Raw genomic sequence first — 13,424 nt, 5'->3', positions numbered from 1 at the left:
CTGCTTTAATTTAGCTTCCACCTGTTTGAACTCAGACTCCAAGGTCAGGGTTTCCTTGGTCATGTTGTTCTTTTCCTGAGTCACCTCATTTAGTGTTGTCACCATCTGTTGCTTCTCAGTCTCCCAGGTGTGACTCTTATCGGCCAGGTCTTTGGAGAACTTCTCCTCCTGCTCTCTCATCTGTTCTTTCAGCTGTTTGATGTCCGTCTCCCAGCTCAGGTTATTCTCGGCCAGGCGATCTTTCTCCTTTTCCACCTGCTTTAATTTAGCTTCCACCTGTTTGAACTCAGACTCCAAGGTCAGGGTTTCCTTGGTCATGTTGTTCTTTTCCTGAGTCACCTCATTTAGTGTTGTCACCATCTGTTGCTTCTCAGTCTCCCAGGTGTGACTCTTATCGGCCAGGTCTTTGGAGAACTTCTCCTCCTGCTCTCTCATCTGTTCCTTCAGCTGTTTGACGTCCGTCTCACAGCTCAGGTTATTCTCGGCCAGGCGATCTTTCTCCTTTTCCACCTGCTTTAATTTAGCTTCCACCTGTTTGAACTCAGACTCCAAGGTCAGGGTTTCCTTGGTCATGTTGTTCTTTTCCTGAGTCACCTCATTTAGTGTTGTCACCATCTGTTGCTTCTCAGTCTCCCAGGTGTGACTCTTATCGGCCAGGTCTTTGGAGAACTTCTCCTCCTGCTCTCTCACCTGTTCCTTCAGCTGTTTGACGTCCGTCTCACAGCTCAGGTTATTCTCGGCCAGGCGATCTTTCTCCTTTTCCACCTGCTTTAATTTAGCTTCCACCTGTTTGAACTCAGACTCCAAGGTCAGGGTTTCCTTGGTCATGTTGTTCTTTTCCTGAGTCACCTCATTTAGTGTTGTCACCATCTGTTGCTTCTCAGTCTCCCAGGTGTGACTCTTATCGGCCAGGTCTTTGGAGAACTTCTCCTCCTGCTCTCCCATCTGTTCCTCCAGATCGCTGTTTCTATCCTCCAAGATGGTCACCCACTCAAGGAGTTCTTCCCCTTTCCTCATCCTCAGTTTGATGATCTCTGGGTCACACTGCAGGGGAACATCATTGTTCACGCTGTCAGATGTCGCCTGGTCCTTCTCACCAGAGAAATTTCCTTTCTCTGCCTCATGCCTTGCCACCATTTGGTCCATCTGCCTCTTGTGTTGGCATTCTGCATTTTCAATATTCTCCATGATGGTGTCAGCCAGCTTTTTCTCTTTGTGGAGCCCTGAGTCCCTGTACTTCAGGAGCTTCTCAAGACGTTTGATCTTGTCTTTTTGTTTGCGCATACTGTGGAAACATTTCGTCCTCTCCAACTGAAATGCCCCATGATACTCCTCCAGGCCGTTTATCTGGCCATTTCTGCGGTGGATCTGCTTGTAAGCTCGATCGGCTTCTGCTCCATGGTCGAATGGCCTCGGGTTTCCCCTCGGGTAGTTCTGGTGGCTTCTTCTATCCATGGCACCGTCTGTAGACTTGTGTTGTGAGTAGGTAGGATAATCTATTTCTCTTTGGAAGAAGTGTTCTGTCTGAAGACTGTGAAGGTTGTGAAGGTCGTCTGAATGCGTCTCACCACTTACAGCTCTGGAGTGAAGAGTGACGAGTGAATGCACATGAATGCCCTTGCAATCTTCCTTCAGACTCCTGTGACATCATTATGACATCACAGATGTCTCTGATGTTCTATGACGGAACACTCATCAAAGCCAATGATCTCATCGCTTCAGTGTGTGAGGATGTCATAAGTGATGTCACTGAAATAGTTTGGTTTAGACTTCTGCTGTTGCCATGGAAACACAAACTTGCAATAATAATACAAAAAAAAAAAATACATTTAATTTGTATGGCGCTTTTCCTAGTGCTGTTGCTATGGAAACACAAACTCGCAATAATAATAATAATAATAATAATAATACATGTGACTTGTATAGCGCTTTTCAGGAAACTCAAAGACGGTTTGACCGAGAATGAAAAAAACAAAGAAAAATACAAAAAGAGATAAACAAAACAGAACATAGGGGGGGGGGGGGGGGGTCAGTGGTTGAATGCAGTGTTGAACAGGTGGGTTTTGAGTGATGTTTTGAATGCGGTGAGGGAAGAAGAATCTCTGATGGACGCGGTGGACCCGTTCAAATCCAGTTTTGGACAGTCTGCCGTGGTTCCATCCCATTTCAAGTGCTGTTCGACGCTCTGCACACTCTCCAATCACAGAGCTTGAGGACTATCACGGGGTTTGTCAAGCGAAGCGGAGAGAATACTTACTTCCGGGTGTAATATTCTGTAAAGCAAATGAGCTGCTCCGACCCTCGGTCCTGACGGACTCCAACTTGTGTTTATTAATCAAACAGATAAATAAACACAAGGATAATTATGTGTTATTGTTGGGTAAATGGAGAATTGCACAGGGGAAAATAACGTATCTATTATGGTGATTGACATTATTCACCCACGGATCTATGGGTTAGGGCAGGGGTCTGCAACCTTTTTGACTAAAAGAGCCATTTTGCTTCTTTTTCCAAAACATTTTTTTGTCTGGAGCCGCAAAACATATTTCATAGTTTTTTATTGTTATATCAGACAAAAACTACAGTTTTTTGCATTTATTATGCTATTTATTACATGATATAAAACTGTTAACCTCTAATAAGAAACAAAGAACTCTTATAAGGAGAATTAAAAATACTACACAGGCCTACTTTAAAATAAATTAAACACAGCACTTGGGGAGTCCTCTGCACATTTGAAGGGAAAACAATATTATTAAAATGGGCCCACTTTGAAATAAATAAAACATATAGCTGCACCCTAAAAAGAGTTAAAGGTAGGGTAGGTAAGAATGGAGAAACCAGCTTGAGTGCGCTAGAATTCGAAAATACACAACCGGAAAATACACAACCTCTTCCTTCAGACTTTCTTACAGAGTCCCTCCTCCAACACACACGAACGCGCACATGACCAATGAGGGCACGAGATATTTTAGCCGGGCTGAGGCAGATGATTGGTCGTGCTTTTTACAGCGCTACGGCTTCCACAGATTAATTTTTGTATGTATTTATTGTCAAAGCATTTAATATATTCATTGCATCGGGACGTTAAGAGCATTCCATGGAATATAACAAAAAGTGTTTTCTGAAATAAATTACATACCCTATTGAATTATGACTGACGATCGTCAGCTGTCTTCCTCTCCCTCGTAAAGGCTGCACCACCGTTGACAACTTCTCTCTCTCTACATATCAGACATACCGGTAAACCAGCATCGTTTGCTGTGAAATCAGATAACTCTGTCCACGCAGAATTAAATCCTGTGTTCCTCCGGTACTTTTCTTTGATTTATCCATAGTTCGCTCATCGAGCCGGGGGTTATTCGCCTCAGCGCCATATAGATAGAAGAGTTACGACAACGGAAGTCCAAAAACGGTTATCGTCACGTGGTTCATGTAGACGAGGATCGTTCCCCGGAAGTTCATGGCGGGCAATGTGAATGCATTGATAACAGGAGATAGAACTACAATTTTTGGCAATTATTAGTGAATAAAGGTTTTGATTTGCAATATTTATACAACAAATCGATATGTGTATGTATTTACATCAATATGTTTTAAAAAATAAAATCGAATTTGCTAATATTAAGTGATAATATTAGGATTAGTGTGAACAACTAGTTTACATGTTACTAACAGTGCCTTGGTTAAAGAGCCTGTTGCTGTTTATTTATAGCTTTGAATTCTTTCAAACCAATATTATCTTCTTAAACTTGTATGGTAGTCAGGAGCATCACTTTCTAATGTTTATTGATACATTTAGAGGGAGGGGATCTAAAGTAATGCTTTAAAATTCAGATTGGATTCATTTCTACCATTTTCTTAAATTCATGGTAGTTTCAGTAATCCCCTGGTAATTGAGGACACAAGTTATCTAAATGACTAATGTCATCTTTATGGCTTTCAGAAAGGACAGGAGACCGACAGGTGACTATCAAAGGACTAGCAGCAGCAGCAGGACTAGCAGCATATGATGATAATGATGATGTTAAATGTGTTGTTTTAGGAACATCCATTGCAAATACATGGAATTCAATAAACATTGAATAGCATATCATGCAGTTTGTCGGTGCCTTTTCCTCCGTGTTGTCCTGGTTTGCTGTGCTGCTTCCTAGTCGCCACCATGGTTTGCTATGCTGCCTGGGAATGCTCAAATCGCTCAGAGAAAGGAGTACGAATGTACGGCTTCCCCACTGACACAGAGCGGAGGAAAAAATGGCTGGCTCAAGTCAGCAGGAGCAATTTCACGACCAACAGCAACACAATATGTGATGTAATTATATACAAACACTGCATTTGCACTTTTTCACAAAACGAAAACCACACCATTGGGAACGCTTAATGTTTTGTTTAATACAAAAAAACAGGGAAAGGCTTGAAAAACACTGAGAGTTGAGACTCAGGGTGCGGGTGAGGGTCTCAGTGCAGGTATTCAGGCTCCATTGAATCCCCCTCTGGTTCTTGTGCTGAAAGAGGGAGTAACAGACAGGATAAAGGGTTATACACACACAGCACACCTATTGGATGGGAAATGCCTTGGGGAGATAAGGTGTTTACTTATATAAAACAGTAGTATTAAACCTACCTTGTGTTTTCACTCTCACTTAAGTCCCTCTCCCTTTGCCATCAATCCACAATCAGCTGAGCTGCAACATTATACAGACAGGTAATAATCAACAGAATCACAAGGACACAATATGGCTCTGCTAAAAACACTCACTCTTACACGCACCAAAGTTATATTTATCTAATATTTAACTCCCTCCACCCCCCCGCATACAATCCCGATTAGAAGCCCCTCTTCTCTAATTCAACATGTTGGACGAAATGACATTAAGAGAACGGAATTTACAATTAAAAGGCTGTTCAACGTGTGTTGCTAACTTGCTTCGGTATGCTAGCTTAATCTGTTATCTGTAAACGTTCCCTAAATCTACTAATTTAGGGATAATCCACTGACATCCTTTAATACACATGTTCATTTGAATCAGATGTACTGATAATATCCGCAATATAAATCTTTAAACTTCTTCTTACCTTTAAAAGTCCGTCACGAACGGTCTATTATGCTGCAACTCCACAGCTCTGCCAGCCTTGGCGCTAACTTCCGGGGAACGATTGAGAGGCTCCACGATCCGCCATTGCTGTAAAAAAGTGGTCCATTGGAGTGAACGGAGATGTCGTAACTCTTCTATTAAATGGCTCTGATTCGCTTCCAAGAAAAGGCACTCGCGCGGGACCGGAGCAGGATGTGACGCATATTTTAGTTGACCTAATTAAAACCGTTTTGTTTTTTATTTATGTGTCACAGTATCACCTCAAAATACAAGATACGAAACATTTTCAACCATGCAACAAAATATAAATAGTCCTACAAATACTTTTATTTTATTTCCTTCTTATTTTTGTCTAAACTCAAGGGAGCCAGAGCAGAGGGCTTAAAGGGCCGCATGCGGCCCGTGGGCCGCGGGTTGCCGACCCCTGGACTAGGGATATGTTGCGGGAACGATGTTAGCGAACTGGCTTACAAACAAGTCTGTATAACTTTTAGTTGTATAATGCCAAATACCCCGCTGCGATGGCAAATGCGTTTGGTCGCGCAGCTTCCATTACGTAGAGATGGCGATAGCGTCCAGCTTTCTGAACTCAACCATTTCACCATCTGGGTGTTCATAGTGCATTTTGCCATACTTCTCATTGGGACACTCGTATGCACTCAAAATAGCAAATGTGAGTACAGAAGCACATGAATTGAGATTATGCTCTATGGTTGAGTCACATGCTTTCCATGGATCTCTCTCAAGTAGGACTCCATACGATGTGATGTATTTGCAGGTGCTGTGTTACATTCTGTCTGGAGTCTAACATAAATATATTTATGAACACACAATGAGCTCCCCGGCCCTCTTTGCACTGTACACAAACGACTGCACAACAATCAACTTCGAGAACAATATTATCAAATTCTCAGATGATACAGCCATCCTTGGCTTTATGCAAAAAGGCAGCAGTTCATCGGCTTAGCACTCTGAAAGAGAGCAATGGTGTGATTTTAACCATCTTGTGCTAAATGTGATGAAGACTGAGGAGATGGTGTGGGACCCAAAGGCAGTGGGTGACCTTAGGCCAGTGGTTATCCACAATGAACCCATATCTCACGTCAGCTCCTATAAGTACCTTGGTGTTCATTTAGATCAGGGGTGGGGAACCTCCAGCCTCCGGGCCGTATACGGCCCGCGAGACAATTTGGTACGGCCCTCGAGGTAATTTATAAACACACGCAAAAAAGAAAAAAATGTAAGAAATCTAGACCGCAAAAAAATTAAACAAGCGATTGCCTGTTTTTCCTGGCCAAGGTCAGGGTCCTTGAACACAACACAAGCCTAATGTGTCATCACCTGGTATATGTCTCGACTGACAGGGGTGCAATGCTGACGGAGAGCACCAGAAAGCCACTCCAGCACTTCAGAAATTGCAGTACCGATAAGGAGCCGTACACATGCCGCAGTTTCTGTGTGGCTGTGTCTTTAGTTGAAAGCCCAGTGGCGATCTGTTCATCTGTCATACTGATCATACAGTCAATAACTTTGTTGTTATTAGCATCTGGTTAGCTAGCTATGCTAACGAATATAAGAAGCTTTTTCTACAACCAGTGAGGTAAAGGCACATCTTTATCTGATCATTATAGTTATAAAAAAATAAGAGAATAAAGTAAACAGGTATAAAATACTATATGACAGTAAAAACAAGTTTGAAAGGGAAGTGATTTGTCATATTCATAAAGAAAAATAAATCTGCTTCCAGTTCTGTTTCATCTGGGTGTTGAGAGATGTATCCATAGATCTCCTAATGTTGCTCTCAAAGTGCACTAGATTGTTGCTTTTAACTTCAACATTTAAGAAAAAATCTTCCCGGGGGAGCATGCCCCCCGGACCCCCCTAGAGGAGGTTAGGTCCCCCCCCCACTTAAATCATGTTCACATGGATAGGAAACTAAATACATTTGTACACATCTTGTGTCCATATCTTTCTGTTTTGGTGGTCACGCCACACCCTGCACGTGCATGCATACGCGAGTCATGGTGAGATATCTGGATTAAGAGGTTGCTTTTTCTTTGCACAGAATGAAATGAATGGGCTGTGATTTTAGTTTTTTTAAGCAGAGGTCAATAATTTGTACGGCCCTCTGAGGATATTGTAAACATTTAAATGGCCCTTGAGAGGAAAAAGGTTCCCCACCCCTGATCTACATAGTACACTCAGCTGGAGGGTCCATGTTGAAGGTCTGTACTATAGATGTCAACGGCGGTTATATTGTTTACGTAGACTCAGGGCTTACGGAGTCGAGCAGAGGTTCATGTTACTGCTTTACTAGGGCGGGTCATACTCAGGTGCCAAAATGAATCTGAAGAAAATCCTAACATGAGGGGTGTCACAATTATGTGTTTTTCTATGGGGAATTCAAATATGAGCTTATTTTTTAGATAGGATAACTCTAAGCTACATCGTTTTGTATTTCTAAATTGGCAATTTTACCCTTTCGAACGTCTATATAAGATAGTAAAATATATAAGGGAAATCATTTATATTGACAAAGCCAAATCATTTTTACATATTTATTAACAGGTGAACTGCATATGTATAACTGGATAAGATTACAAAGAAACATCTTCTGACTTTGATCTGAACTTTGTCAGGTGGCACAAGTCCTGCTTTGACTCATTCTTGGACATCAGTCTCCTGCTGGTCTACTGAGCTCTGATCCCTCCATCCCTCTTTTCCTGTGAGAAGTACGTAGCAGAAGCCTCGGTCACCATTTTAACGACCCTCTCAATGCTTTGAGTATGGCAAGGCCAGTTTAGTACCTCCATGGGGGTTTTGATGAAGTTTTTCACCTCCGAGGTGCTTAGCAAGCAGGTGAGAGGTGGCTCTGACACACCTTCTGACCAGCTGATCAAGTCCCCAATGCTGGAAGCATCACAATTGATGTCAGGAGTCCTTCTGGTCCTGACAGAGGAGTCCCCCAGCTGAGTGTCTGGGTCCCCCTCTCCCCTAATGGCCAGGATTCTCCCCACCCCCTCAATTCTCTCCTTCTGATCCTCAGAGCACAGCAGTGTTTGGAGGATGGCTTCACTATGGGCATACCAAGCAGATCTTCTCACAGTTGGCATCACAAGTTCCAGAACCTCCTTCCTCTGGGACTTGAGGCAGTCCAGCTGAAACAGGATGTGCCTAGGCCCTTCGATCCAGGAGTGCTTGACCTTCACGTTAAACCAACATGGATAATACACTCCAATGATGAATTCCACAATCAATTGTAGATTCTTCAGTTTCTTTCCTTTAAGTCTGTGCTTTGACACCCAGAGCCTGAGAAGTCTGTTTGCTGTGGTGAGCCAGCGGCTGTGGTTTACTGGTCCAATCTCCAACAGAGCCAGCCTTGCAGGAAACACTCCATCCCTGACTGCACAGACCATTTTATAGCCATAGTGTTGATCAGTTGAGAGATCTTGAATGACCTTGTCAGGCAGCTTGATCAGTGGAGGGCCAACAAAGATCCGGGTGAAGTTTGGATTGATATCCAAGTCTGTAGCGGAATCAAAGAGCTTTCCTATTGGCCCAGATAATTTGCTGTCTGACAGAGTAGGGCCATCAAGGCCAACAATGAGATGGCGCAGGGGAAGTTCACCAGTGTGCAGGTTGCACACCAACCACACCAGCTTTCTCCCCAGGTGCAGCTCCAGCTTTCGCATAACCCCAGCTTTCACACCAGTGTTGACATTAGTTGAGTCTCCTCCAATGGCCGATAAGGTCTTATCAAAACCCCTTTCTTTCAGCCAGGCCAACAGGACCTTAGCAATCTGCTCAGCATGTGAGTCCTCTTTAGTTGCTTTCTCTGGGGTAAAGTGGAACAGATAGTTGCTGCCAGGCTCACTAGCAACACTATAGTGTTCTTCTTTGATCTTTGCAGGAAAAGATTGGTCACTGCCCTCAGCTTCCATCATCACATTGGTCAGGTCAATCCGCCCATCAAAGAGGATGCAGGAGATCCCCCTCATCTCCCTGCACTTCTCCTCAAACTCTTCTCCCAGCTCTCTCATCAACTTCTCCTGTGCTCTCTTGACCTTGTTCTTATCAATCACTTTACTTGTGTTGTCTTCTGTGATGATTCCTGCATCAATCAGAGCTGCAGTTGCTATCGCTGCAGTTGGTCTCAGCCCTATGCCATACCTTACACTAGCAAGCGCAATATTTGGAATATCGTCATAGTTTTTCTGCACTTTTGTTGAAGCTGCAGGCTCAGGTTCAGTTTCAGGGAAGAGCTCAACTTCAGGGACAAACTCATCTTCAGAACCACTCTCCAATTCCAGATCCTCATCACCATCTGCCAAAAATCTCTTAACATCCTTCCTGGCTGCCTTGTCTGCTGCTGCAGCCCTGACTTCAAAATAAAAGCCTTGACTTCAAAATAAAAGCCCCCCAACTTAAGTCTCTTTTTTCCTGAAGAATAGCTAAATAATCAAAAAATAGACAATATTCAACTGCAAATTGATGTAGCTTAGGTTTATTGAAATTGAAAAATGTCTTCAGATTTGTGTTCTACACGCCAAACTACGTTATTTGAACACCCCTCTCGGTCGATTTAGAAAAAAAAAATAGTATGGCCCGCCCTACTGCTTTACCATGCAGTGTTGGAGAGCATCATAAGATATGGTATCACTGCCTGGCAGAGGTGGGAAGTAGTGGAGTACAAATACTTTGTTACTGTACTAAGTACATTGTTCTGGTATCAGTACTTTACTCCTCTACTTATTTTTCTGATGACTTTTTACTTTTACTTCTTACATTTTTAACACAAATACCTTAACTTTCAACTTCTTACATTTTCAAAACAGGCTCGTTACTTTAGTTTTAATCTGTGTTTGGTGGCGTGATCATTATTATTTAAAGTCATTGCGTGCCTATTGATTTTAACACGATCCGTGTATCCATCAATTCGTGGTCTTCTCTAAAGAAGAGGGACCAATGAAAACGTTGTCATTTTGACGTTGTTTAGCATCGAAACATTCATTAGCTAACAATGAGATTATTGTTCTAATATAAAGGGAGGTCAGGTACTCTTTAAAACAGTTGGTAGTTATGGGTACTTTTTACTTAGTACATTTCAAAGCCAATACTTCTTTACTTTTACTTCAGTCAAGAAGTTTAGTCAGTACTTCTACTTTTACCAGAGTATTTTTAAACACAGGTATCTGTACTTCTACTTGAGTAAAGGATGCATGTACTTTTGCCATCTCTGCTGCCTGGTATCGCTCGCCTGGTACAGACTGCTAAGAAAGTTATGGGGGTTAAAAAAAATCCATCTTTCCAAAACATATTATGTTTTGTGCAATAGGTCGTCATTATCAGTAGGTGCTAGGTAGCCATGACAGCAGGACTGATTATTAAAGCCCACATCATTTTGCATTCCCACCCACTAAGCATGAATATTAATAGGATTACTTTGAAGCCAAGGAGACTCATAAGTAGACCTGGTAGAAACCTGCAGATCTCTTTTCCTGCCCTCCCCAACTTTGGTCCTGATTTCCCCATATATCCCTGCTGTATAAGACTGAGCTATTATAATTGGTTTGTACAAGATTCTCACCAAAATGAGCGGCTCAATATCTTCCACCATTCATCAAATCTTCATTGAGCTCATGATGACTTCCTTCTTTGTCTCTGGAAGTGTATGTGGTTTATTAAGGCCCATTCCCAAACCGCCCCTTACACCCTATCCCTACACCCTACCCTTCCGTTTGCGCGTTCACGCGGAGGGTCCGCCATATTGAGGGCTGTTCCAAAGCAACGAGTGTGGAGGGGGAGTGGGCTATCAAGCCCTCAAACAGCGAGTCTGCAGCGGTGCTGACTTGAGACCGGTCTCTACCTGACCGGAGTCACGCTGTGTGTGTCCGTCAGGAAACAAGCTGTGTACAAGTAGTTCCAGCAAACATCCACTGATAAACTGTGATGTTAACAACCTCATGATAACCTCATATGTTTTTAACTTAGGATCATACCTGTGTTTAGTCTAGAAAAAGGTAAATGTGTGCATTTTATTATAAAGTTGTGTATATTTACAGACCGTTGCAAAAACTAAGAAGCTTTTAAACATCAGGTTTAAAACTAAAAGAGCTTTGAAACACAATGAAAGATGTTTGGAGTTTTATTTGAGTTATTCATTTAAACTTTTTGTCTAAGAGATGCTGATTTGAAACCGTTGTTACATACAGTTACGGCATTTCCTGTTTCTGCCGGAGAGAGGGGAGGCCGTCCCAAAGCTTGCCGCTGTATTTACTCCCTCCATCTGACAGGAGGGAGCCTCGTTGAGCTGCGAGTGTGGCTACAGACGGAGTTCACTCCATCACGGAGGGGTAGGGTCGAGGGAGTGCTTTGGGATTGGGCCTCAATGTCATGCGGGAACACATACTCTTATCTCTGCACAGACAGGAAGTTGAGTAAGTCCTCTAGGTTGCATTGTTTTTTCCGATTCCTTTGCATATCCCCTAAATCAGTGGTTCTCAACTGGTGGGTCATGACCCAAAAAGTGGGTCACGGACCCGTTTCGAGTGGGACGCAGATGTGTGAGTGAAGACAAAATAAATGGAATTTTATTTTATTTATTTTTTATGTGGAAAAAAAGTCAGACTTTTATTTTGAAGGCCCGATTTTCTAACGCTGTGCATGCAGTAGGCGTTGGACTGGAAGTACCGGAGACCATAAACGGTTTTGAAAACTTCTGTCACGTAGTGATCATCTTCTCAATAAAACATCTTTGCTGAGTCTTCTGGCCAATCAGAATCAAGATTGTTGCCGGAGGTCCCCACGGAGAATAACTTTGCGGTAGAACTATTTATACATCCATGGGTACAACTTCAGATAAAAATGAACACATAATGAAATATGACCCCCGGTTGGATGATTGACAGGTCACAGAACAATGGGAGCTATCTACCCTTACCCACAATTTAAAGTAATTCACACAAACAATATCCTCTTTACTCTTCTCTCTGTGTGGAGCAGCAAGATCAGCTGTCAGAACAAAGTGAAAAACAAACAATATTATTAATATGTCGGGTAGTATAGATTTATTTATTTTCTTCTGAGAATCCCCCCAGACCCCCCTTCTGGGGTTGGGTTTTCAGCATGTGTGCCTTTTTATGTTATACAGTTCAGCTTTGATTCCATCATCTCATTAAACCTTTTTCAAAAGCATACTTTTGTTCTGTGAAGGGATATATGCACTGTACTTCACTTTTATTAATGATATATACTGAAAAGCGTATTACAGCACCATTTTTTGTTGAATATATTGAGTGGTTAAAAATGTCGGGTCGCGATTTATTGACAAAGGAAAAAGTGGGTCCCGAGGCCTGATCAGTTGAGAACCACTGCCCTAAATCCTCCTAAGACATGTGGATTAGTGCATCAATCTCTTAATCAATAATAGAGTGCTATCCATCAATACTGCAATGTGGCAAGCTCTACATACGTGTGTGTGTGTGTGTGTGTGTGTGTGTGTGTGTGTGTGTGTGTGTGTGTGTGTGTGTGTGTGTGTGTGTGTGTGTGTGTGTGTGTGTGTGTGTGTGTGTGTGTGTGTGTGTGTGTGTGTGTGTGTGTGTGTGTGTGTGTGTGTGTGTGGGGGTGTGTGGGGGTGTGTGGGGGTGGGGGGGAGGGATGGGCTCTGTAAGTGAATGTGATTATCTGGGTGTTTCTCAATGTCGAGGAAGGCTGCTCTAGAGCCACTATTTCAAGCATACTATCCAGATGGAAGATCATCTAAGGACTGTTCCAATGTCCAGCATACTTGGAATTCTACCGAGGCCGGCGTACTTCGTAGCGAGACATTTCGAGGCTGCACATGTGTAGACTCCGCGGTCTTAAAATCCCCACAATGCTTTGCGCACGGACCAATTTCCAAATCTTTGGCGGAAATCGCGCTCGATTTAAGCCTCGCATATGACGCACACCTGCACGCCTATACCACAATTCTTCTTTTTCCGAGGCTAGGAAGGATTCTTGCCTCGCTTCTGAAGCAAGTAACCCGGAAGACATTTGCTACCAAGCAAGCGTCCTCGACATTGAGAAATACCCACTGCTTGTCTGTGCTGCAAATCCAGTTGCAGGGAAGAGGGGAATAAATACTCGCTATCAGAGAGCCAGATAAAGAATTGCAGAGAGAGAGAGACTTTTTAAGGCTTTATGTTGCACCAGCGGATCCAGCAGAATACCTGGTTAAGTGAGGAGAGAAAGGGCAAGACAAAAATAGTTTTGTGGGCTTTTATAGCAGCATGTAGCAAGCGATTTTCTAGTCGAAAAAGTAATTTTAATAAAATATTATGTGTTTGA

The 13,424-nt window shown here is 42.7% G+C and overlaps 1 protein-coding gene across 2 annotated transcripts in view; it reads left to right on the top strand.

Annotated features, from left to right (window-relative positions):
* klhdc8b (kelch domain containing 8B) overlaps nucleotides 1-13,424 on the top strand; it is a 334,510-nt gene that overhangs the window by 269,475 nt on the left and 51,611 nt on the right. The gene's annotated exons all lie outside the window — the stretch shown is intronic.

This window comes from Pseudochaenichthys georgianus, chromosome 7, assembly GCF_902827115.2.
Source record: "Pseudochaenichthys georgianus chromosome 7, fPseGeo1.2, whole genome shotgun sequence".
NCBI lineage: Eukaryota > Metazoa > Chordata > Actinopteri > Perciformes > Channichthyidae > Pseudochaenichthys > Pseudochaenichthys georgianus.
This window is presented reverse-complemented; position numbering and strand designations above follow the sequence as displayed.